A 26128-nucleotide genomic window follows, 5' to 3' on the forward strand; every position below is an offset into this window, starting at 1 on the left:
AGATTCCTTAGACCCTCCGTGAATGGCAGAACAAGCTTCAAATGTTTCCAGACGACGTGTATCTTTTGCTGATCTATTTAAATCACTAGATGATGGGAATTTACTACGCCTCTCAGCTGTTACCTTGCTGATGCTAAATTTGACTTCAGAGTCCACTCTATTCTTACTACACTCATAGTTTAGGTGTCTAACACGTTTTCTTTTTCTAGCTAATCTATTTCTTAACTTATCAACATCCCTTTCAATCAAAGTTATCTCACTGCTCAATGCTGCTAATTGTTTTTGTTTTTCCTCAATTAGGTTACTCTGATTTGAAATTTTCAAATCCATATCGTTGATTTTTTTTCTGTTTGATGTATATTTTCCTAACTGGGAAAACTTAATGTTTTGTGCCTTTGACTTTCCTTTAGGAGGCATGGCATAGAAATACAACAAAATAAAAACATTTAACTAGGATAAAAATCCAATTCTGTCAATAACTACATACCATACCATATTGATTGACAACTTTGTACGATGCAGTTATATTTAATGTCTTTGTTGACACTTTGTAATGTAAAATACATTTTTTTTCATCGTCACATATTATATCACCGACGGCATTGCTTTTAAACTTCTTTTTGAATATTTTATTGATATCAAGGCTAGACAAGTTTGATAAATGGAATTTCAATGACCCAAGATGGTGAAAAATAATACTAATTTCTTTAATGATACCACTTTTGTCTTTCTTAACAATCAATTCTCTACCGTAAGCTGTGCGGAAGTCGCGAATGGCTTTATAAACAGCTAAAAATATTTCGGAATGGACACGTTCATTAATGACAACTTTGAAGGGATTATACAAAGTTTGTTTTGCTTGAATTTTTCGATTAAGAGATGTTAAAATTGTATCGAAGTGAAACTTTATTAAATTGATGACGAGGATATTTTTTTCGTCCAACTCTGCATATGAATCAATTAAATCTGACATCATTATACATGATCTAAAAACATAGGTAATTATAAATATATATATTATATATATATATAGAAAAGAAAAGTTATTATCTGTCATTTTAGAAAAAGAAGATGAAAAAGAGAGGATATTTTTATTTACTATCTTAAGTGGATAAATTTTGGAGAGTATTTAATGGTGAATGACCAAAATGGAATACTTGGCGGGGATTTAATTTTGCGAATGATAAATTTTATAAAATTTGGCGAGGATTTAATTTGGCGAATACAAAAAAATGTTTATTTTAACGGAATTTATTTTGGCGAATGACACAAAGAAATGAATTTTTATGTCTTGGAATGTTTTAAAAAAAATAAGAATAAACGTATATATATATAAACACAAGTTCGTTATTTATAGGGAAAAAACATTTTTCTTTTCTTAATTAAAAAAAACGGTATTCCAATTCCAGCTCCTTTTAGATCGTTTATTCCTTAAATATATAAATTAGTGGAAATAGTTTTTCTTATGTGGTCCTTCTTTTATTGCCTGTAAGAATGCGCGTACATATACAGAACTTTGTAAACATTCGCTCATCTATACACAGAACTCTAGCTAGCTACGGTTTAACGCATCTATTTTGCCTAAAAACCCTAAATTTTTCCTTGTTACTTGTGGATGAATGAAAACTTGCGAAAAAATTAATACATGAGAAAATTTAGTCAGAATAAAGCATAGCTAGCTATAGCTATACAATGGGACAACACATCCACAAAATATTTAGCTAGCTAGCTAGCTTTAAAGACAAGTTTTAATTTTTTTTATATGGATGGGTTTCTTGTATATATTGTGAAAAATTGAGAAGTCGGCTATATGAGACCTAAAATATACTTATACTCATAGGACATAGCCAGATAGACCATTAACACACCTTAGTTTACAGAATATAATAAAAAAGAAACAATTTAAAAATGGCCGCCATTTCTTAATTCCTGAGACTGCCATACGTAGCTTACTACAATTTTCCCATACTTCCGTTGCTTTTATTTACCAAAAAAACTTCAAAATTAAAAAATGTAAAACAACAGAATTGAAGATTCGTCTTACAACTTGCGTTTTAATGCCTTCAAATAGAAAAATAATACCATTTAATACTATTCTATACCCAACAAAGTTTGTTACTGGAAGGGTAAAATTGAAAGAGGCACTATTTCAAGACAGCTAAAAAGACATTCCACGATGTTCAACATAAGCATGTTTATATTCGATCGAAAGAAAATTTATTCGACTTTCAAATTCTAGCGCTCGTAAAACCATCAGACACGTTTAAAACACATACCAGATAAAAGTATGGTACCATGTACCAAAGATATAATACTTACGGTCCTCGACCGTTTTTAAAAACCTACGGGCCGAAAAACGCGGACGCTTTTGATAAGCATTTCTTGGACCGTTTTTACCCGCCGTGCGACTTCCCGTAAATCCCGGACTCGGCCCGTATAGTCAAAAGTATACAAAGAAAGTACCAAGGGAGTAAACTCATTTCCCGAACGATTTTTTAAATTATTTTTTCACCACTAAAACGCATGAGACTTGCAGTTTTTAAAAATGTTTTCATTTTTGATGAGACGGTGAATAAAAGAAGTTTAATCGCCGGCAAACGAAAACCTGCGATTTCCTGTAAATCCCGGACTCGGCCCGTATAGTCAAAGTGTACAAAGAAAGTACCCAGAGTGTAAACTCATTTCCAGAACGATTTTTTAAATTATTTTTTCACCATTAAAACGCATAAGACTTGTAGTTTTTAAAAATGTTTTCATTTTTGATGAGACGCTGAATAAAAGAAGTTTAATCGCCGGCAAACGAAAACCTGCGATTTCCCGTAAATCCCGGTCTCGGCCCGTATAGTCAAAAGTATACAAAGAAAGTACCCAGGGTGTAAACTCATTTTCCAAACGATTTTTTAAATTATTATTTCACCACTAAAACGCACGAGACTTGTAGTTTTCAAGAATGTTTTCATTTTCGATGAGACGCTGAATAAAAGCAGTTTAATCGCCGGCAAACCAAAACCTGCGATTTCCCGTAAATCCCGGACTCGGCCCGTATAGTCAAAAGTATACAAAGAAAGTACCCAGGGAGTAAACTCATTTCCAGAACGATTTTTTAAATTATTTTTTCACCACTAAAACACATAAGACTTGTAGTTTTTAAAAATGTTTTCATTTTTGATAAGACGCTGAATAAAAGACGTTTAATCGCCGGCAAACGAAAACCCGCGATTTCCCGTAAATCCCGGGCTTGGCCGTATAGTCAAAAGTATACAAAGAAAGTACCCAGGGAGTAAACTCATTTCCCGAACGATTTTTTAAATTACTTTTTCACCACTAAAGCGCATGAGACTTGTAGTTTTCAAAAATGTTTTCATTTTTGATGAGACGCTGAATAAAAGCAGTTTAATCGCCGGCAAACGAAAACCTGCGATATCCCTAAATCCCGGACTCGGCCCGTATAGTCAAAAGTATACAAAGAAAGTACCCAGGGAGTAAACTCATTTCCAGAACGATTTTTTAAATTATTTTTTCACCACTAAAACGCATAAGACTTGTAGTTTTTAAAAATGTTTTCATTTTTGATGAGACGCTGAATAAAAGAAGTTTAATCGCCGGCAAACGAAAACCCGCGATTTCCCGTAAATCCCGGGCTTGGCCCGTATAGTCAAAAGTATACAAAGAAAGTACCCAGGGAGTAAACTCATTTCCCGAACGATTTTTTATATTATTTTTTTACCACTAAACGCATGAGACTTGTAGTTTTCAAAAATATTTTCATATTTGATGGGACGCTGAATAAAAGAAGTTTAATCGCCGGCAAACGAAAATCCGCGACTTCCCGTAAATCCCGGACTCGGCCCGTATAGTCAAAAGTATACAAAGAAAGTACCAAGGGAGTAAACTCATTTCCCGAACGATTTTTTAAATTATTTTTTCACCACTAAAACGCATGAGACTTGCAGTTTTTAAAAATGTTTTCATTTTTGATGAGACGGTGAATAAAAGAAGTTTAATCGCCGGCAAACGAAAACCTGCGATTTCCCGTAAATCCTGGACTCGGCCCGTATAGTCAAAAGTATACAAAGAAAGTACCCAGGAAGTAAACTCATTTCCCAAACGATTTTTTAAATTATTATTTCACCACTAAAACGCATGAGACTTGTAGTTTTCAAGAATGTTTTCATTTTTGATGAGACGATGAATAAAAGAAGTTTAATCGCCGGCAAACGAAAACCTGCGATTTCCTGTAAATCCCGGACTCGGCCCGTATAGTCAAAAGTGTAAAAAGAAAGTACCCAGAGAGTAAACTCATTTCCAGAACGATTTTTTAAATTACTTTTTCACCACTAAAGCGCATGAGACTTGTAGTTTTCAAAAATGTTTTCATTTTTGATGAGACGCTGAATAAAAGCAGTTTAATCGCCGGCAAACGAAAACCTGCGATATCCCTAAATCCCGGACTCGGCCCGTATAGTCAAAAGTATACAAAGAAAGTACCCAGGGAGTAAACTCATTTCCAGAACGATTTTTTAAATTATTTTTTCACCACTAAAACGCATAAGACTTGTAGTTTTTAAAAATGTTTTCATTTTTGATGAGACGCTGAATAAAAGAAGTTTAATCGCCGGCAAACGAAAACCCGCGATTTCCCGTAAATCCCGGGCTTGGCCCGTATAGTCAAAAGTATACAAAGAAAGTACCCAGGGAGTAAACTCATTTCCCGAACGATTTTTTATATTATTTTTTTACCACTAAACGCATGAGACTTGTAGTTTTCAAAAATATTTTCATATTTGATGGGACGCTGAATAAAAGAAGTTTAATCGCCGGCAAACGAAAATCCGCGACTTCCCGTAAATCCCGGACTCGGCCCGTATAGTCAAAAGTATACAAAGAAAGTACCAAGGGAGTAAACTCATTTCCCGAACGATTTTTTAAATTATTTTTTCACCACTAAAACGCATGAGACTTGCAGTTTTTAAAAATGTTTTCATTTTTGATGAGACGGTGAATAAAAGAAGTTTAATCGCCGGCAAACGAAAACCTGCGATTTCCCGTAAATCCTGGACTCGGCCCGTATAGTCAAAAGTATACAAAGAAAGTACCCAGGGAGTAAACTCATTTCCCGAACGATTTTTTATATTATTTTTTTACCACTAAACGCATGAGACTGGTAGTTTTCAAAAATATTTTCATATTTGATGGGACGCTGAATAAAAGAAGTTTAATCGCCGGCAAACGAAAATCCGCGACTTCCCGTAAATCCCGGACTCGGCCCGTATAGTCAAAAGTATACAAAGAAAGTACCAAGGGAGTAAACTCATTTCCCGAACGATTTTTTAAATTATTTTTTCACCACTAAAACGCATGAGACTTGCAGTTTTTAAAAATGTTTTCATTTTTGATGAGACGGTGAATAAAAGAAGTTTAATCGCCGGCAAACGAAAACCTGCGATTTCCCGTAAATCCTGGACTCGGCCCGTATAGTCAAAAGTATACAAAGAAAGTACCCAGGAAGTAAACTCATTTCCCAAACGATTTTTTAAATTATTATTTCACCACTAAAACGCATGAGACTTGTAGTTTTCAAGAATGTTTTCATTTTTGATGAGACGATGAATAAAAGAAGTTTAATCGCCGGCAAACGAAAACCTGCGATTTCCTGTAAATCCCGGACTCGGCCCGTATAGTCAAAAGTGTAAAAAGAAAGTACCCAGAGAGTAAACTCATTTCCAGAACGATTTTTTAAATTATTTTTTCACCATTAAAACGCATAAGACTTGTAGTTTTTAAAAATGTTTTCATTTTTGATGAGACGCTGAATAAAAGAAGTTTAATCGCCGGCAAACGAAAACCCGCGATTTCCCGTAAATCCCGGGCTTGGCCCGTATAGTCAAAAGTATACAAAGAAAGTACCCAGGGAGTAAACTCATTTCCCGAACGATTTTTTATATTATTTTTTTACCACTAAACGCATGAGACTTGTAGTTTTCAAAAATATTTTCATATTTGATGGGACGCTGAATAAAAGAAGTTTAATCGCCGGCAAACGAAAATCCGCGACTTCCCGTAAATCCCGGACTCGGCCCGTATAGTCAAAAGTATACAAAGAAAGTACCAAGGGAGTAAACTCATTTCCCGAACGATTTTTTAAATTATTTTTTCACCACTAAAACGCATGAGACTTGCAGTTTTTAAAAATGTTTTCATTTTTGATGAGACGGTGAATAAAAGAAGTTTAATCGCCGGCAAACGAAAACCTGCGATTTCCCGTAAATCCTGGACTCGGCCCGTATAGTCAAAAGTATACAAAGAAAGTACCCAGGGAGTAAACTCATTTCCCGAACGATTTTTTATATTATTTTTTTACCACTAAACGCATGAGACTGGTAGTTTTCAAAAATATTTTCATATTTGATGGGACGCTGAATAAAAGAAGTTTAATCGCCGGCAAACGAAAATCCGCGACTTCGCGTAAATCCCGGACTCGGCCCGTATAGTCAAAAGTATACAAAGAAAGTACCAAGGGAGTAAACTCATTTCCCGAACGATTTTTTAAATTATTTTTTCACCACTAAAACGCATGAGACTTGCAGTTTTTAAAAATGTTTTCATTTTTGATGAGACGGTGAATAAAAGAAGTTTAATCGCCGGCAAACGAAAACCTGCGATTTCCCGTAAATCCTGGACTCGGCCCGTATAGTCAAAAGTATACAAAGAAAGTACCCAGGAAGTAAACTCATTTCCCAAACGATTTTTTAAATTATTATTTCACCACTAAAACGCATGAGACTTGTAGTTTTTAAGAATGTTTTCATTTTTGATGAGACGATGAATAAAAGAAGTTTAATCGCCGGCAAACGAAAACCTGCGATTTCCTGTAAATCCCGGACTCGGCCCGTATAGTGAAAAGTGTAAAAAGAAAGTACCCAGAGAGTAAACTCATTTCCAGAACGATTTTTTAAATTATTTTTTCACCATTAAAACGCATAAGACTTGTAGTTTTTAAAAATGTTTTCATTTTTGATGAGACGCTGAATAAAAAAAGTTTAATCGCCGGCAAACGAAAACCTGCGATTTCCCGTAAATCCCGGACTCGGCCCGTATAGTCAAAAGTATACAAAGAAAGTACCCACGGTGTAAACTCATTTCCCGAACGATTTTTTAAATTATTTTTTCACCACTAAAACGCATGAGACTTGTAGTTTTCAAAAATGTTTTCATTTTTGATGAGACGCTGAATAAAAGAAGTTTAATCGCCGGCAAACGAAAACCTGCGATTTCCCGTAAATCCCGTACTCGGCCCGTATAGTCAAAAGTATACAAAGAAAGTACCCAGGGAGTAAACTCATTTCCCAAACGATTTTTTAAATTATTATTTCACCACTAAACCCCATGAGACTTGTAGTTTTTAAAAATGTTTTCATTTTTGATGAGACGCTGAATAAAAGAAGTTTAATCGCCGGCAAACGAAAACCCGCAATTTCCCGTAAATCCCGGTCTCGGCCCGTATAGTCAAAAGTATACAAGGAAAGTACCCAGTGAGTAAACTCATTTCCCTAACGATTTTTTAAATTATTTTTTCACCACTAAAACGCATGAGACTTGTAGTTTTCAAAAATGTTTTCATTTTTGATGAGACGCTTAATGAAAGAGGTTTAATCGCCGGAAAACAAAAACCTGCGATTTCTCGTAAATCCCGTACTCGGCCCGTATAGTCAAAAGTATACAAAGAAAGTACCCAGGGAGTAAACTCATTTCCCAAACGATTTTGTAAATTATTATTTCACCACTAAAGCCCATGAGACTTGTAGTTTTTAAAAATGTTTTCATTTTTGATGAGACGCTAAATAAAAGAAGTTTAATCGCCGGCAAACGAAAACCCGCAAATTCCCGTAAATCCCGTACTCGGCCCGTATAGTCAAAAGTATACAAGCAAAGTACCCAGTGAGTAAACTCATTTTCCTAACGATTTTTTAAATTATTTTTTCACCACTAAAACGCATGAGACTTGTAGTTTTCAAAAATGTTTTCATTTTTGATGAGACGCTGAATAAAAGAAGTTTAATCGCCGCCAAACGAAAACCTGCGATTTCCCGTAAATCCCGTACTCGGCCCGTATAGTCAAAAGTATACAAAGAAAGTACCCAGGGATTAAACTCATTTCCCAAACGATTTTTTAAATTATTATTTCACCACTAAAGCCCATGAGACTTGTAATTTTCAAAGATGTTTTCATTTTTGATGAGACGCCTAATGATAGAAGTTTAATCGCCCTACAAACGAAATCCCGCGTTTTCCCGTAAATCCGGGGCTTGGCCCGTATATTCGAATGTATACAAAGAAAGTACCCAGTGAGTAAACTCATTTCCCGAACGATTTTTTAAATTTTTTTTCACCACTAAAACGCATGGGAAATCGCAGGTTTTCGTTTGCCGGCGATTAAACTGCTTTTATTCAGCGTCTCATCAAAAATAAAACTTCTTGAAAACTACAAGTCTACATGAGACTTGTAGTTTTCAAAAATGTTTTCATTTTTGATGAGACGCTGGATAAAAGCAGTTTAATCGCCGGCAAACGAAAACCTGCGATTTTCCTAAATCCCGGACTCGGCCCGTATAGTCAAAAGTATACAAAGAAAGTACCCAGGGAGTAAACTCATTTCCAGAACGTTTTTTTAAATTATTTTTTCACCACTAAAACGCATAAGACTTGTAGTTATTAAAAATGTTTTCATTTTTGATGAGACGCTGAATAAAAGAAGTTTAATCGCCGGCAAACGAAAACCCGCGATTTCCCGTAAATCCCGGGCTTGGCCCGTATAGTCAAAAGTAAACAAAGAAAGTACCCAGGGAGTAAACTCATTTCCCGAACGATTTTTTATATTATTTTTTTACCACTAAACGCATGAAAATTGTAGTTTTTAAAAATATTTTCATATTTGATGGGACGCTGAATAAAAGAAGTTTAATCGCCGGCAAACGAAAATCCGCGACTTCCCGTAAATCCCGGACTCGGCCCGTATAGTCAAAAGTATACAAAGAAAGTACCAAGGGAGTAATCTCATTTCCCGAACGATTTTTTAAAGTATTTTTTCACCACTAAAACGCATGAGACTTGTAGTTTTCAAAAATGTTTTCATTTTTGATGAGACGCTTAATGAAAGACGTTTAATCGCCGGCAAACGAAATCCCGCGATTTTTCGTAAATCCCGGGCTTGGCCCGTATAGTCGAATGTATACAAAGAAAGTACCCTGTGAGTAAACTCATTTCCAGAACGATTTTTTAAATTATTTTTTCACCACTAAAACGCATGAGACTTGAAGTTTTTAAAAATGTTTTCATTTTTGATGAGACGCTGAATAAAAGAAGTTTAATCGCCGGCAAACGAAAACCCGCGATTTCCCGTAAATCCCGGCTTGGCCCGTATAGTCAAAAGTATACAAAGAAAGTACCCAGGGAGTAAACTCATTTCCCGAACGATTTTTTAAATTATTTTTTCACCACTAAAACGCATGAGACTTGTAGTTTTTAAAAATGTTTTCATTTTTGATGAGACGCTGAATAAAAGAAGTATAATCGCCGGCAAACGAAAACCCGCGATTTCCCGTAAATCCCGGGCTTGGCCCGTATAGTCGAATGTATACAAAGAAAGTACCCTGTGAGTAAACTCATTTCCAGAACGATTTTTTAAATCACATTTTCACCACTAAAACGCATGAGACTTGTAGTTTTTAAAAATGCTTTCATTTTTGATGAGACGCTGAATAAAAGAAGTTTAATCGCCGGCAAACGAAAACCTGCGATTTCCCGTAAATCCTGGACTCGGCCCGTATAGTCAAAAGTATACAAAGAAAGTACCCAGAGAGTAAACTCATTTCCCAAACGATTTTTTAAATTATTAATTCACTACTAAAACGCATGAGACTTGTAGTTTTCAAGAATGTTTTCATTTTTGATGAGACGCTGAATAGAAGCAGTTTAATCGCCGGCAAACGAAAACCCGCGATTTGTAAATCCCGGGCTTGGCACGTATAGTCGAATGTATACAAAGAAAGTACCCTGTGAGTAAACTCATTTCCAGAACGATTTTTTAAATTATTTTTTCATCACTAAAACACATAAGACTTGTAGTTTTTAAAATGTTTTCATTTTTGATGAGACGCTGAATAAAAGAAGTTTAATCGCCGGCAAACGAAAACCCGCGATTTCCCGTAAATCCCGGCTTGGCCAGTATAGTCAAAAGTATACAAAGAAAGTACCCAGCAAGTAAACTCATTTCCCGAACGATTTTTTAAATTATTTTTTCACCACTAAAACGCATGAGACTTGTAGTTTTCAAAAATATTTTCATTTTTGATGAGACGCTGAAAAAAAGCAGTTTAATCGCCGGCAAACGAAAACCTGCGATTTCCCTAAATCCCGGACTCGGCCCGTATAGTCAAAAGTATACAAAGAAAGTACCCAGGGAGTAAACTCATTTCCAGAACGATTTTTTAAATTATTTTTTCACCACTAAAACGCATAAGACTTGTAGTTTTTAAAAATGTTTTCATTTTTGATGAGACGCTGAATAAAAGAAGTTTAATCGCCGGAAAACGAAAACCCGCGATTTCCCGTAAATCCCGGCTTGGCCCGTATAGTCAAAAGTATACAAAGAAAGTACCCTGGGAGTAAACTCATTTCCCGAACGATTTTTTAAATTAATTTTTCTCCACTAAAACGCATGAGACTTGTAGTTTTCAACAATGTTTTCATTTTTGATGAGACGCTGAATAAAAGAAGTTTAATCGACGGCAAACGAAAACCCGCGATTTCCCGTAAATCCCGGGCTTCGCCCGTATAGTCAAAAGTATACAAAGAAAGTACCCAGGAAGTAAACTCATTTCCCGAACGATTTTTTAAATTATTTTTTCACCACTAAAACGCATGAGACTTGTAGTTTTTAAAAATGTTTTCATTTTTGATGAGACGCTGAATAAAAGCAGTTTAATCGCCGGCAAACGAAAACCTGCGATTTCCCGTAAATCCCGGACTCGGCCCGTATAGTCAAAAGTATACAAAGAAAGTACCCAGGGAGTAAACTCATTTCCAGAACGATTTTTTAAATTATGTTTTCACCACTAAAACGCATAAGACTTGTAGTTTTTAAAAATGTTTTCATTTTTGATGAGACGCTGAATAAAAGCAGTTTAATCGCCGGCAAACGAAAACCCGCGATTTCCCGTAAATCCCGGGCTTGGCACGTATAGTCGTATGTATACAAAGAAAGTACCCTGTGAGTAAACTCATTTCCAGAACGATTTTTTAAATTATTTTTTCATCACTAAAACGTATAAGACTTGTAGTTTTTAAAAATATTTTTATTTTTGATGAGACGCTGAATAAAAGAAGTTTAATCGCCGCCAAACGAAAACCCGCGATTTCCCGTAAATCCCGGGCTTCGCCCGTATAGTCAAAAGTATACAAAGAAAGTACCCAGGGAGTAAACTCATTTCCCGAACGATTTTTTAAATTATTTTTTCACCACTAAAACGCATGAGACTTGTAGTTTTCAAAAATGTTTTCATTTTTGATGAGACGCTGAATAAAAGAAGTTTAATCGCCGCCAAACTAAAACCCGCGATTTCCCGTAAATCCCGGCTTGGCCCGTATAGTCAAAAGAATACAAAGAAAGTACCCAGGAAGTAAACTCATTTCCCGAACGATTTTTTAAATTATTTTTTCACCACTAAAACGCATGAGAATTGTAGTTTTCAAAAATGTTTTCATTTTTGATGAGACGCTGATAAAAAGCAGTTTAATCGCCGGCAAACGAAAACCTGCGATTTCCCTAAATCCCGGACTCGGCCCGTATAGTCAAAAGTATACAAAGAAAGTACCCAGGGAGTAAACTCATTTCCCGAACGATTTTTTAAATTATTTTTTCACCACTAAAACGCATAAGACTTGTAGTTTTTAAAAATGTTTTCATTTTTGATGAGACGCTGAATAAAAGAAGTTTAATCGACGGCAAACGAAAACCCGCGATTTCCCGTAAATCCCGGGCTTCGCCCGTATAGTCAAAAGTATACAAAGAAAGTACCCAGGGAGTAAACTCATTTCCCGAACGATTTTTTAAATTATTTTTTCACCACTAAAACGCATGAGACTTGTAGTTTTCAAAAATGTTTTCATTTTTGATGAGACGCTGAATAAAAGAAGTTTAATCGCCGGCAAAGGAAAACCCGCGATTTCCCGTAAATCCCGGGCTTGGCCCGTATAGTCAAAAGTATACAAAGAAAGTACCCAGGGAGTAAACTAATTTCCCGAACGATTTTTTAAATTACTTTTTCACCACTTAAACGCATGAGACTTGTAGTTTTCAAAAATGTTTTCATTTTTGATGAGACGCTGAAAAAAAGCAGTTTAAACGCCGGCAAACGAAAACCCGCGATTTCCCGTAAATCCCGGCTTGGCCCGTATAGTCAAAAGTATACAAAGAAAGTACCCTGGGAGTAAACTCATTTCCCGAACGATTTTTTAAGTTATTATTTCACCACTAAAACGCATGAGACTTGTAGTTTTCAAGAATGTTTTCATTTTTGATGAGACGCTGAATAAAAGAAGTTTAATCGACGGCAAACGAAAACCCGCGATTTCCCGTAAATCCCGGGCTTCGCCCGTATAGTCAAAAGTATACAAAGAAAGTACCCAGGGAGTAAACTCATTTCCCGAACGATTTTTTAAATTACTTTTTCACCACTAAAACGCATGAGACTTGTAGTTTTTAAAAATGTTTTCATTTTTGATGAGACGCTGAATAAAAGCAGTTTAATCGCCGGCAAACGAAAACCTGCGATTTCCCTAAATCCCAGACTCGGCCCGTATAGTCAAAAGTATACAAAGAAAGTACTCAGGGAGTAAACTCATTTCCAGAACGATTTTTTAAATTATTTTTTCACCACTAAAACGCATAAGACTTGTAGTTTTTAAAAATGTTTTCATTTTTGATGAGACGCTGAATAAAAGCAGTTTAATCGCCGGCAAACGAAAACCCGCGATTTCCCGTAAATCCCGGGCTTGGCACGTATAGTCGAATGTATACAAAGAAAGTACCCTGTGAGTAAACTCATTTCCAGAACGATTTTTTAAATTATTTTTTCATCACTAAAACGCATGAGACTTGTAGTTTTCAAAAATGTTTTCATTTTTGATGAGACGCTGAAAAAAAGCAGTTTAAACGCCGGCAAACGAAAACCTGCGATTTCTCTAAATCCCGAACTCGGCCCGTATAGTCAAAAGTATACAAAGAAAGTACCCAGGGAGTAAACTCATTTCCCAAACGATTTTTTAAGTTATTATTTCACCACTAAAACGCATGAGACTTGTAGTTTTCAAGAATGTTTTCATTTTTGATCAGACGCTGAATAAAAGCAGTTTAATCGCCGGCAAACGAAAACCCGCGATTTCCCGTAAATCCCGGGCTTGGCACGTATAGTCGAATGTATACAAAGAAAGTACCCTGTGAGTAAACTCATTTCCAGAACGATTTTTTAAATTATTTTTTCATCACTAAAACGCATAAGACTTGTAGTTTTTAAAAATGTTTTCATTTTTGATGAGACGCTGATAAAAAGCAGTTTAATCGCCGGCAAACGAAAACCTGCGATTTCCCTAAATCCCGGACTCGGCCCGTATAGTCAAAAGTATACAAAGAAAGTACTCAGGGAGTAAACTCATTTCCAGAACGATTTTTTAAATTATTTTTTCACCACTAAAACGCATAAGACTTGTAGTTTTTAAAAATGTTTTCATTTTTGATGAGACGCTGAATAAAAGAAGTTTAATCGACGGCAAACGAAAACCCGCGATTTCCCGTAAATCCCGGGCTTCGCCCGTATAGTCAAAAGTATACAAAGAAAGTACCCGGGGAGTAAACTCATTTCCCAAACGATTTTTTAAGTTATTATTTCACCACTAAAACGCATGAGACTTGTAGTTTTCAAGAATGTTTTCATTTTTGATGAGACGCTGAATAAAAGCAGTTTAATCGCCGGCAAACGAAAACCTGCGATTTCCCTAAATCCCGGACTCGGCCCGTATAGTCAAAAGTATACAAAGAAAGTACCCAGGGAGTAAACTCATTTCCAGAACGATTTTTTAAATTATTTTTTCACCACTAAAACGCATAAGACTTGTAGTTTTTAAAAATGTTTTCATTTTTGATGGGACGCTGAATAAAAGAAGTTTAATCGACGGCAAACGAAAACCCGCGATTTCCCGTAAATCCCGGGCTTCGCCCGTATAGTCAAAAGTATACAAAGAAAGTACCCAGGGAGTAAACTCATTTCCAGAACGATTTTTTAAATTATGTTTTCACCACTAAAACGCATAAGACTTGTAGTTTTTAAAAATGTTTTCATTTTTGATGAGACGCTGAATAAAAGAAGTTTAATCGACGGCAAACGAAAACCCGCGATTTCCCGTAAATCCCGGGCTTCGCCCGTATAGTCAAAAGTATACAAAGAAAGTACCCGGGGAGTAAACTCATTTCCCAAACGATTTTTTAAGTTATTATTTCACCACTAAAACGCATGAGACTTGTAGTTTTCAAGAATGTTTTCATTTTTGATGAAACGCTGAATAAAAGCAGTTTAATCGCCGGCAAACGAAAACCTGCGATTTCCCTAAATCCCGGACTCGGCCCGTATAGTCAAAAGTATACAAAGAAAGTACCCAGGGAGTAAACTCATTTCCAGAACGATTTTTTAAATTATTTTTTCACCACTAAAACGCATAAGACTTGTAGTTTTTAAAAATGTTTTCATTTTTGATGGGACGCTGAATAAAAGAAGTTTAATCGACGGCAAACGAAAACCCGCGATTTCCCGTAAATCCCGGGCTTCGCCCGTATAGTCAAAAGTATACAAAGAAAGTACCCAGGGAGTAAACTCATTTCCAGAACGATTTTTTAAATTATGTTTTCACCACTAAAACGCATAAGACTTGTAGTTTTTAAAAATGTTTTCGTTTTTGATGAGACGCTGAATAAAAGAAGTTTAATCGCCGGCAAAGGTAAACCCGCGATTTCCCGTAAATCCCGGGCTTGGCCCGTATAGTCAAAAGTATACAAAAAAAGTACCCAGGGAGTAAACTCATTTCCCGAACGATTTTTTAAATTACTTTTTACCACTATAACGCATGAGACTTATAGTTTTTAAAAATGTTTTCATTTTTGATGAGACGCTGAATAAAAGAAGTTTAATCGACGGCAAACGAAAACCCGCGATTTCCCGTAAATCCCGGGCTTCGCCCGTATAGTCAAAAGTATACAAAGAAAGTACCCAGGGAGTAAACTCATTTCCCGAACGATTTTTTAAATTATTTTTTCAACACTAAAACGCATGAGACTTGTAGTTTTTAAAAATGTTTTCATTTTTGATGAGACGCTGAATAAAAGAAGTTTAATCGCCGGCAAACGAAAACCCGCGATTTCCCGTAAATCCCGGCTTCGCCCGAATAGTCAAAAGTAAACAAAGAAAGTACCCAGGGAGTAAACTTATTTCCCGAACGATTTTTTAAATTATTTTTTCACCACTAAAACGCATGAGACTTGTAGTTTTCAAAAATGTTTTCATTTTTGATGAGACGCTGAATAAAAGAAGTTTAATCGCCGGCAAAGGAAAACCCGCGATTTCCCGTAAATCCCGGGCTTGGCCCGTATAGTCAAAAGTATACAAAGAAAGTACCCAGGGAGTAAACTCATTTCCCGAACGATTTTTTAAATTACTTTTTCACCACTAAAACGCATGAGACTTGTAGTTTTCAAAAATGTTTTCATTTTTGATGAGACGCTGAAAAAAAGCAGTTTAAACGCCGGCAAACGAAAACCTGCCATTTCTCTAAATACCGAACTCGGCCCGTATAGTCAAAAGTACACAAAGAAAGTACCCAGGGAGTAAACTCATTTCCCAAACGATTTTTTAAATTATTATTTCACCACTAAAACGCATGAGACTTGTAGTTTTCAAGAATGTTTTCATTTTTGATGAGACGCTGAATAAAAGCAGTTTAATCGCCGGCAAACGAAAACCCGCGATTTCCCGTAAATCCCGGGCTTGGCACGTATAGTCGAATGTATAGAAAGAAAGTACCCTGTGAGTAAACTCATTTCCAGAACGATTTTTTAAATTACTTTTTCACCACTAAAACGCATGAGACTTGTAGTTTTCAAAAATGTTTTCATTTTTGATGAGACGCTGAAAAAAAGCAGTTTAAACGCCGGCAAACGAAAACCTGCGATTTCTCTAAATACCGAACTCGGCCCGTATAGTCAAAAGTATACAAAGAAAGTACCCAGGGAGTAAACTCATTTCCCAAACGATTTTTTAAATTATTATTTCACCACTAAAACGCATGAGACTTGTAGTTTTCAAGAATGTTTTCATTTTTGATGAGACGCTGAATAAAAGCAGTTTAATCGCCGGCAAACGAAAACCCGCGATTTCCCGTAAATCCCGGGCTTGGCACGTATAGTCGAATGTATACAAAGAAAGTACCCTGTGAGTAAACTCATTTCCAGAACGATTTTTTAAATTATTTTTTCATCACTAAAACGCATAAGACTTGTAGTTTTTAAAAATGTTTTCATTTTTGATGAGACGCTGAATAAAAGCAGTTTAATCGCCGGCAAACGAAAACCTGCGATTTCCCGTAAATCCCGGACTCGGCCCGTATAGTCAAAAGTATACAAAGAAAGTACCCAGGGAGTAAACTCATTTCCAGAATGATTTTTTAAATTATGTTTTCACCACTAAAACGCATAAGACTTGTAGTTTTTAAAAATGTTTTCATTTTTGATGAGACGCTGAATAAAAGAAGTTTAATCGCCGGCAAAGGAAAACCCGCGATTTCCCGTAAATCCCGGGCTTGGCCCGTATAGTCAAAAGTATACAAAGAAAGTACCTAGGGAGTAAACTCATTTCCCAAACGATTTTTTAAATTATTATTTCACCACTAAAACGCATGAGACTTGTAGTTTTCAAGAATGTTTTCATTTTTGATGAGACGCTGAATAAAAGCAGTTTAATCGCCGGCAAACGCAAACCCGCGATTTCCCATAAATCACGGGCTTGGCACGTATAGTCGAATGTATACAAAGAAAGTACCCTGTGAGTAAACTCATTTTCAGAACGATTTTTTAAATTATTTTTTCATCACTAAAACGCATAAGACTTGTAGTTTTTAAAAATGTTTTCATTTTTGATGAGACGCTGATAAAAAGCAGTTTAATCGCCGGCAAACGAAAACCTGCGATTTCCCTAAATCCCGGACTCGGCCCGTATAGTCAAAAGTATACAAAGAAAGTACCCAGGGAGTAAACTCATTTCCAGAACGATTTTTTAAATTATTTTTTCACCACTAAAACGCATAAGACTTGTAGTTTTTAAAAATGTTTTCATTTTTGATGAGACGCTGAATAAAAGAAGTTTAATCGACGGCAAACGAAAACCCGCGATTTCCCGTAAATCCCGGGCTTCGCCCGTATAGTCAAAAGTATACAAAGAAAGTACCCAGGGAGTAAACTCATTTCCCGAACGATTTTTTAAATTATTTTTTCACCACTAAAACGCATGAGACTTGTAGTTTTTAAAAATGTTTTCATTTTTGATGAGACGCTGAATAAAAGCAGTTTAATCGCCGGCAAACGAAAACCTGCGATTTCCCGTAAATCCCAGACTCGGCCCGTATAGTCAAAAGTATACAAAGAAAGTACCCAGAGAGTAAACTCATTTTCAGAACGATTTTTTAAATTATGTTTTCACCACTAAAACGCATAAGACTTGTAGTTTTTAAAAATGTTTCATTTTTGATGAGACGCTGAATAAAAGAAGTTTAATCGCCGGCAAAGGAAAACCCCCGATTTCCCGTAAATCCCTGGCTTGGCCCGTATAGTCAAAAGTATACAAAGAAAGTACCCAGGGAGTAAACTCATTTCCAGAACGATTTTTTAAATTATTTTTTCATCACTAAAACGCATAAGACTTGTAGTTTTTAAAAATGTTTTCATTTTTGATGAGACGCTGATAAAAAGCAGTTTAATCGCCGGCAAACAAAAACCTGCGATTTCCCTAAATCCCGGACTCGACCCGTATAGTCAAAAGTATACAAAGAAAGTACCCAGGGAGTAAACTCATTTCCAGAACGATTTTTTAAATTATTTTTTCACCACTAAAACGCATAAGACTTGTAGTTTTTAAAAATGTTTTCATTTTTGATGAGACGCTGAATAAAAGAAGTTTAATCGCCGGCAAAGGAAAACCCGCGATTTCCCGTAAATCCCGGGCTTGGCCCGTATAGTCAAAAGTATACAAAGAAAGTACCCAGGGAGTAAACTCATTTCCAGAACGATTTTTTAAATTATTTTCTCATCACTAAAACGCATAAGACTTGTAGTTTTTAAAAATGTTTTCATTTTTGATGAGACGCTGATAAAAAGCAGTTTAATCGCCGGCAAACGAAAACCTGCGATTTCCCTAAATCCCGGACTCGGCCCGTATAGTCAAAAGTATACAAAGAAAGTACCCAGGGAGTAAACTCATTTCCCGAACGATTTTTTAAATTATTTTTTCACCACTAAAACGCATGAGACTTGTAGTTTTTAAAAATGTTTTCATTTTTGATGAGACGCTGAATAAAAGCAGTTTAATCGCCGGCAAACGAAAACCTGCGATTTCCCGTAAATCCCGGACTCGGCCCGTATAGTCAAAAGTATACAAAGAAAGTACCCAGGGAGTAAACTCATTTCCAGAACGATTTTTTAAATTATGTTTTCACCACTAAAACGCATAAGACTTGTAGTTTTTAAAAATGTTTTCATTTTTGATGAGACGCTGAATAAAAGAAGTTTAATCGCCGGCAAAGGAAAACCCGCGATTTCCCGTAAATCCCGGGCTTGGCCCGTATAGTCAAAAGTATACAAAGAAAGTACCCAGGGAGTAAACTCCTTTCCCGAACGATTTTTTAAATTACTTTTTCACCACTAAAACGCATGAGACTTGTAATTTTCAAAAATGTTTTCATTTTTGATGAGACGCTGAAAAAAAGCAGTTTAAACGCCGGCAAACGAAAACCTGCGATTTCCCTAAATCCCGAACTCGGCCCGTATAGTCAAAAGTATACAAAGAAAGTACCCAGGGAGTAAACTCATTTCCAGAACGATTTTTTAAATTATTTTTTCATCACTAAAACGCATAAGATTTGTAGTTTTTAAAAATGTTTTCATTTTTGATGAGACGCTGAATAAAAGAAGTTTAATCGCAGACAAACGAAAACCCGAGATTTCTTGTAAATCCCGGCTTGGCCCGTATAGTCAAAAATATACAAAGAAAGTACCCAGGGAGTAAACTCATTTCCCGAACGATTTTTTAAATTATTTTTTCACCACTAAAACGCATGAGACTTGTAGTTTTCAAAAATGTTTTCATTTTTGATGAGACGCTGAATAAAAGAAGTTTAATCGCCGGCAAACGAAAACCGCGATTTCCCGTAAATCCCGGGCTTGGCCCGTATAGTCAAAAGTATACAAAAATAGTACCCAGGGAGTAAACTCAATTCCCGAACGATTTTTTAAATCACTTTTTCACCACTAAAACGCATGAGACTTGTAGTTTTTAAAAATGTTTTCATTTTTGATGAGACGCTGAATAAAAGAAGTTTAATCGCCGGCAAACAAAAACCTACGATTTCCCGTAAATCCGGGGCTTGGCCCGTATATTCGAATATATACAAAGAAAGTACCCAGGGTGTAAACTCATTTCCCGAACGATTTTTTAAATTTTTTTTTCACCACTAAAACGCATGAGACTTGTAGTTTTCAAAAATGTTTTCATTTTTGATGAGACGCTTAATGAAAGAGGTTTAATCGCCGGAAAACGAAAACCCGCGATTTCCCGTAAATCCCGGGCTTGGCCCGTATAGTCTAATGTATACAAAGAAAGTACCCTGTGAGTAAACTCATTTCCAGAACGATTTTTTAAATTATTTTTTCACCACTAAAACGCATAAGACTTGTAGTTTTTAAAAATGTTTTCATTTTTGATGAGACGCTGAATAAAAGAAGTTTAATCGCCGGCAAACGAAAACCCGCGATTTCCCGTAAATCCCGGCTTGGACCGTATAGTGAAAAGTATACAAAGAAAGTACCCAGGGAGTAAACTCATTTCCCGAACGATTTTTTAAATTATTTTTTCACCACTAAAACGCATGAGACTTGTAGTTTTCAAAAATGTTTTCATTTTTGATGAGACGCTGATTAAAAGAAGTTTAATCGCCGGCAAACGAAAACCCGCGATTTCCCGTAAATCCCGGGCTTGGCCCGTATAATCAAAAGTATACAAAGAAAGTACCCAGGGAGTAAACTCATTTTCCGAACGATTTTTTAAATTACTTTTTCACCACTAAAACGCATGAGACTTGTAGTTTTTAAAAATGTTTTCATTTTTGATGAGACGCTGAATAAAAGAAGTTTAATCGCCGGCAAACGAAAACCTGCGATTTCCCGTAAATCCTGGACTCGGCCCGTATAGTCAAAAATATACAAAGAAAGTACCCAGGGAGTAAACTCATTTCCCAAACGATTTTTTAAATTATTATTTCACCACTAAAACGCATGAGACTAGTAGTTTTCAAGAATGTTTTCATTTTTGATGAGACGCTGAATAAAAGCAGTTTAATCGCCGGCAAACGAAAACCCGCGATTTCCCGTAAATCCCGGGCTTGGCACGTATAGTCGAATGTATACAAAGAAAGTACCCTGTGAGTAAACTCATTTCCAAAACGATTTTTTAAAATATATTTTCACCACTAAAACGCATAAGACTTGTAGTTTTTAAAAATATTTTCATATTTGATGGGACGCTGAATAAAAGCAGTTTAATCGCCGGCAAACGAAAACCCGCAATTTCCCGTAAATCCCGGGCTTGGCCCGTATAGTCAAAAGTATACAAAGAAAGTACCCAGGGAGTAAACTCATTTCCCGAACGATTTTTTATATTATTTTTTTACCACTAAACGCATGAAACTTGTAGTTTTCAAAAATATTTTCATATTTGATGGGATGCTGAATAAAAGAAGTTTAATCGCCAACAAACGAAAATCCGCGATTTCCCGTAAATCCCGGACTCGGCCCGTATAGTCAAAAGTATACAAAGAAAGTACCCAGGGAGTAAACTCATTTCCCGAACGATTTTTTAAATTATTTTTTCACCACTAAAACGCATGAGACTTGTAGTTTTCAAAAATGTTTTCATTTTTGATGAGACGCTTAATGAAAGAGGTTTAATCGCCGGCAAACGAAATCCCGCGTTTTCCCGTAAATCCGGGGCTTGGCCCGTATAGTCGAATGTATACAAAGAAAGTACCCAGGGAGTAAACTCATTTCGCAAACGATTTTTTAAATTTTTTTTTCACCACTAAAACGCATGAGACTTGTAGTTTTCAAAAATGTTTTCATTTTTGATAAGACGCTTAATGAAAGAGGTTTAATCGCCGGAAAACGAAAACCCGCGATTTCCCGTAAATCCCGGGCTTGGCCCGTATAGTCGAATGTATACAAAGAAAGTACCCTGTGAGTAAACTCATTTCCAGAACGATTTTTCAAAATTATTTTTTCACCCCTAAAACGCATAAGACTTGTAGTTTTTAAAAATGTTTTCATTTTTGATGAGACGCTGAATAAAAGAAGTTTAATCGCTGGCAAACGAAAACCCGCGATTTCCCGTAAATCCCGGCTTGGCCCGTATAGTGAAAAGTATACAAAGAAAGTACCCAGGGAGTAAACTCATTTTCCGAACGATTTTTCAAATTATTTTTTCACCACTAAAACGCATGAGACTTGTAGTTTTCAAAAATGTTTTCATTTTTGATGAGACGCTGAAAAAAAGCAGTTTAATCGCCGGCAAACGAAAACTTGCGATTTCCCTAAATCCCGAACTCGGCCCGTATAGTCAAAAGTATACAAAGAAAGTACCCAGGGAGTAAACTCATTTCAAGAACGATTTTTTAAATTATTTTTTCACCACTAAAACGCATAAGACTTGTAGTTTTTAAAAATGTTTTCATTTTTGATGAGACGCTGAATAAAAGAAGTTTAATCGCAGGCAAACGAAAACCCGCGATTTCCCGTAAATCCCGGCTTGGCCCGTATAGTCAAAAGTATACAAAGAAAGTACCCAGGGAGTAAACTCATTTCCCGAACGATTTTTTAAATTATTTTTTCACCACTAAAACGCATGAGACTTGTGGTTTTCAAAAATGTTTTCATTTTTGATGAGACGCTGAATAAAAGAAGTTTAATCGCCGGCAAACGAAAACCCGCGATTTCCCGTAAATCCCGGGCTGGGCCCGTATAGTCAAAAGTATACAAAGAAAGTACCCAGGGAGTAAACTCAATTCCCGAACGATTTTTTAAATCACTTTTTCACCACTAAAACGCATGAGACTTGTAGTTTTTAAGAATGTTTTCATTTTTGATGAGACGCTGAATAAAAGCAGTTTAATCGCCGGCAAACGAAATCCCGCGTTTTCCCGTAAATCCGGGGCTTGGCCCGTATAGTCGAATATATACAAAGAAAGTACCCAGGGTGTAAACTCATTTCCCGAACGATTTTTTAAATTTTTTTTTCACCACTAAAACGCATGAGACTTGTAGTTTTCAAAAATGTTTTCATTTTTGATGAGACGCTGAATAAAGGAACTTTAATCGTATAGTGAAAAGTATACAAAGAAAGTACCCAGGGAGTAAACTCATTTCCCGAACGATTTTTTAAATTATTTTTTCACCACTAAAACGCATGAGACTTGTAGTTTTCAAAAATGTTTTCATTTTTGATGAGACGCTGAATAAAAGAAGTTTAATCGCCGGCAAACGAAAACCCGCGATTTCCCGTAAATCCCGGCTTGGCCCGTATAGTCAAAAGTATACAAAGAAAGTACCCTGGGAGTAAACTCATTTCCCAAACGATTTTTTATATTATTTTTTTACCACTAAACGCATGCAACTTGCAGTTTTCAAAAATATTTTCATATTTGATGGGATGCTGAATAAAAGAAGTTTAATCGCCGGCAAACGAAAATCCGCGATTTCCCGTAAATCCCGGACTCGGCCCGTATAGTCAAAAGTATACAAAGAAAGTACCCAGGGAGTAAACTCATTTCCCGAACGATTTTTTAAATCACTTTTTCACCACTAAAACGCATGAGACTTGTAGTTTTCAAAAATGTTTTCATTTTTGATGAGACGCTCAATGAAAGAGGTTTAATCGCCGGCAAACGAAAACCCGCGATTTCCCGTAAATCCCGGGCTTGGCCCGTATAGTCGAATGTATACAAAGAAAGTACCCTGTGAGTAAACTCATTTCCAGAACGATTTTTTAAATTATTTTTTCACCACTAAAACGCATAAGACTTGTAGTTTTTAAAAATGTTTTCATTTTTGATGAGACGCTGAATAAAAGAAGTTTAATCGCTGGCAAACGAAAACCCGCGATTTCCCGTAAATCCCGGCTTTGCCCGTATAGTGAAAAGTATACAAAGAAAGTACCCAGGGAGTAAACTCATTTCCCGAACGATTTTTTAAATTATTTTTTCACCACTAAAACGCATGAGACTTGTAGTTTTCAAAAATGTTTTCATTTTTGATGAGACGCTGAAAAAAAGCAGTTTAATCGCCGGCAAACGAAAACCTGCGATTTCCCTAAATCCCGAACTCGGCCCGTATAGTCAAAAGTATACAAAGAAAGTACCCAGGGAGTAAACTCATTTCAAGAACGATTTTTTAAATTATTTTTTCACCACTAAAACGCATGAGACTTGTAGTTTTCAAAAATGTTTTCATTTTTGATGAGACGCTGAATAAAAGCAGTTTAATCGCCGGCAAACGAAAACCCGCGATTTCCCGTAAATCCCGGGCTTGGCACGTATAATCGAATGTATACAAAGAAAGTACCCTGTGAGTAAACTCATTTCCAAAACGATTTTTTAAAATATATTTTCACCACTAAAACGCATAAGACTTGTAGTTTTTAAAAATATTTTCATATTTGATGGGACGCTGAATAAAAGAAATTTAATCGCCGGCAAACGAAAACCCGCAATTTCCCGTAAATCCCGGGCTTGGCCCGTATAGTCAAAAGTATACAAAGAAAGTACCCAGGGAGTAAACTCATTTCCCGAACGATTTTTTATATTATTTTTTTACCACTAAACGCATGAAACTTGTAGTTTTCAAAAATATTTTCATATTTGATGGGATGCTGAATAAAAGAAGTTTAATCGCCAACAAACGAAAATCCGCGATTTCCCGTAAATCCCGGACTCGGCCCGTATAGTCAAAAGTATACAAAGAAAGTACCCAGGGAGTAAACTCATTTCCCGAACGATTTTTTAAATTATTTTTTCACCACTAAAACGCATGAGACTTGTAGTTTTCAAAAATGTTTTCATTTTTGATGAGACGCTTAATGAAAGAGGTTTAATCGCCGGCAAACGAAATCCCGCGTTTTCCCGTAAATCCGGGGCTTGGCCCGTATAGTCGAATGTATACAAAGAAAGTACCCAGGGAGTAAACTCATTTCGCAAACGATTTTTTAAATTTTTTTTTCACCACTAAAACGCATGAGACTTGTAGTTTTCAAAAATGTTTTCATTTTTGATGAGACGCTTAATGAAAGAGGTTTAATCGCCGGAAAACGAAAACCCGCGATTTCCCGTAAATCCCGGGCTTGGCCCGTATAGTCGAATGTATACAAAGAAAGTACCCTGTGAGTAAACTCATTTCCAGAACGATTTTTCAAAATTATTTTTTCACCACTAAAACGCATAAGACTTGTAGTTTTTAAAAATGTTTTCATTTTTGATGAGACGCTGAATAAAAGAAGTTTAATCGCTGGCAAACGAAAACCCGCGATTTCCCGTAAATCCCGGCTTGGCCCGTATAGTGAAAAGTATACAAAGAAAGTACCCAGGGAGTAAACTCATTTCCCGAACGATTTTTCAAATTATTTTTTCACCACTAAAACGCATGAGACTTGTAGTTTTCAAAAATGTTTTCATTTTTGATGAGACGCTGAAAAAAAGCAGTTTAATCGCCGGCAAACGAAAACTTGCGATTTCCCTAAATCCCGAACTCGGCCCGTATAGTCAAAAGTATACAAAGAAAGTACCCAGGGAGTAAACTCATTTCGCAAACGATTTTTTAAATTTTTTTTTCACCACTAAAACGCATGAGACTTGTAGTTTTCAAAAATGTTTTCATTTTTGATGAGACGCTTAATGAAAGAGGTTTAATCGCCGGAAAACGAAAACCCGCGATTTCCCGTAAATCCCGGGCTTGGCCCGTATAGTCGAATGTATACAAAGAAAGTACCCTGTGAGTAAACTCATTTCCAGAACGATTTTTCAAAATTATTTTTTCACCACTAAAACGCATAAGACTTGTAGTTTTTAAAAATGTTTTCATTTTTGATGAGACGCTGAATAAAAGAAGTTTAATCGCTGGCAAACGAAAACCCGCGATTTCCCGTAAATCCCGGCTTGGCCCGTATAGTGAAAAGTATACAAAGAAAGTACCCAGGGAGTAAACTCATTTCCCGAACGATTTTTCAAATTATTTTTTCACCACTAAAACGCATGAGACTTGTAGTTTTCAAAAATGTTTTCATTTTTGATGAGACGCTGAAAAAAAGCAGTTTAATCGCCGGCAAACGAAAACTTGCGATTTCCCTAAATCCCGAACTCGGCCCGTATAGTCAAAAGTATACAAAGAAAGTACCCAGGGAGTAAACTCATTTCAAGAACGATTTTTTAAATTATTTTTTCACCACTAAAACGCATAAGACTTGTAGTTTTTAAAAATGTTTTCATTTTTGATGAGACGCTGAATAAAAGAAGTTTAATCGCAGGCAAACGAAAACCCGCGATTTCCCGTAAATCCCGGCTTGGCCCGTATAGTCAAAAGTATACAAAGAAAGTACCCAGGGAGTAAACTCATTTCCCGAACGATTTTTTAAATTATTTTTTCACCACTAAAACGCATGAGACTTGTGGTTTTCAAAAATTTTTTCATTTTTGATGAGACGCTGAATAAAAGAAGTTT

Source organism: Hydractinia symbiolongicarpus, chromosome 6 (assembly GCF_029227915.1).
Source record: "Hydractinia symbiolongicarpus strain clone_291-10 chromosome 6, HSymV2.1, whole genome shotgun sequence".
NCBI lineage: Eukaryota > Metazoa > Cnidaria > Hydrozoa > Anthoathecata > Hydractiniidae > Hydractinia > Hydractinia symbiolongicarpus.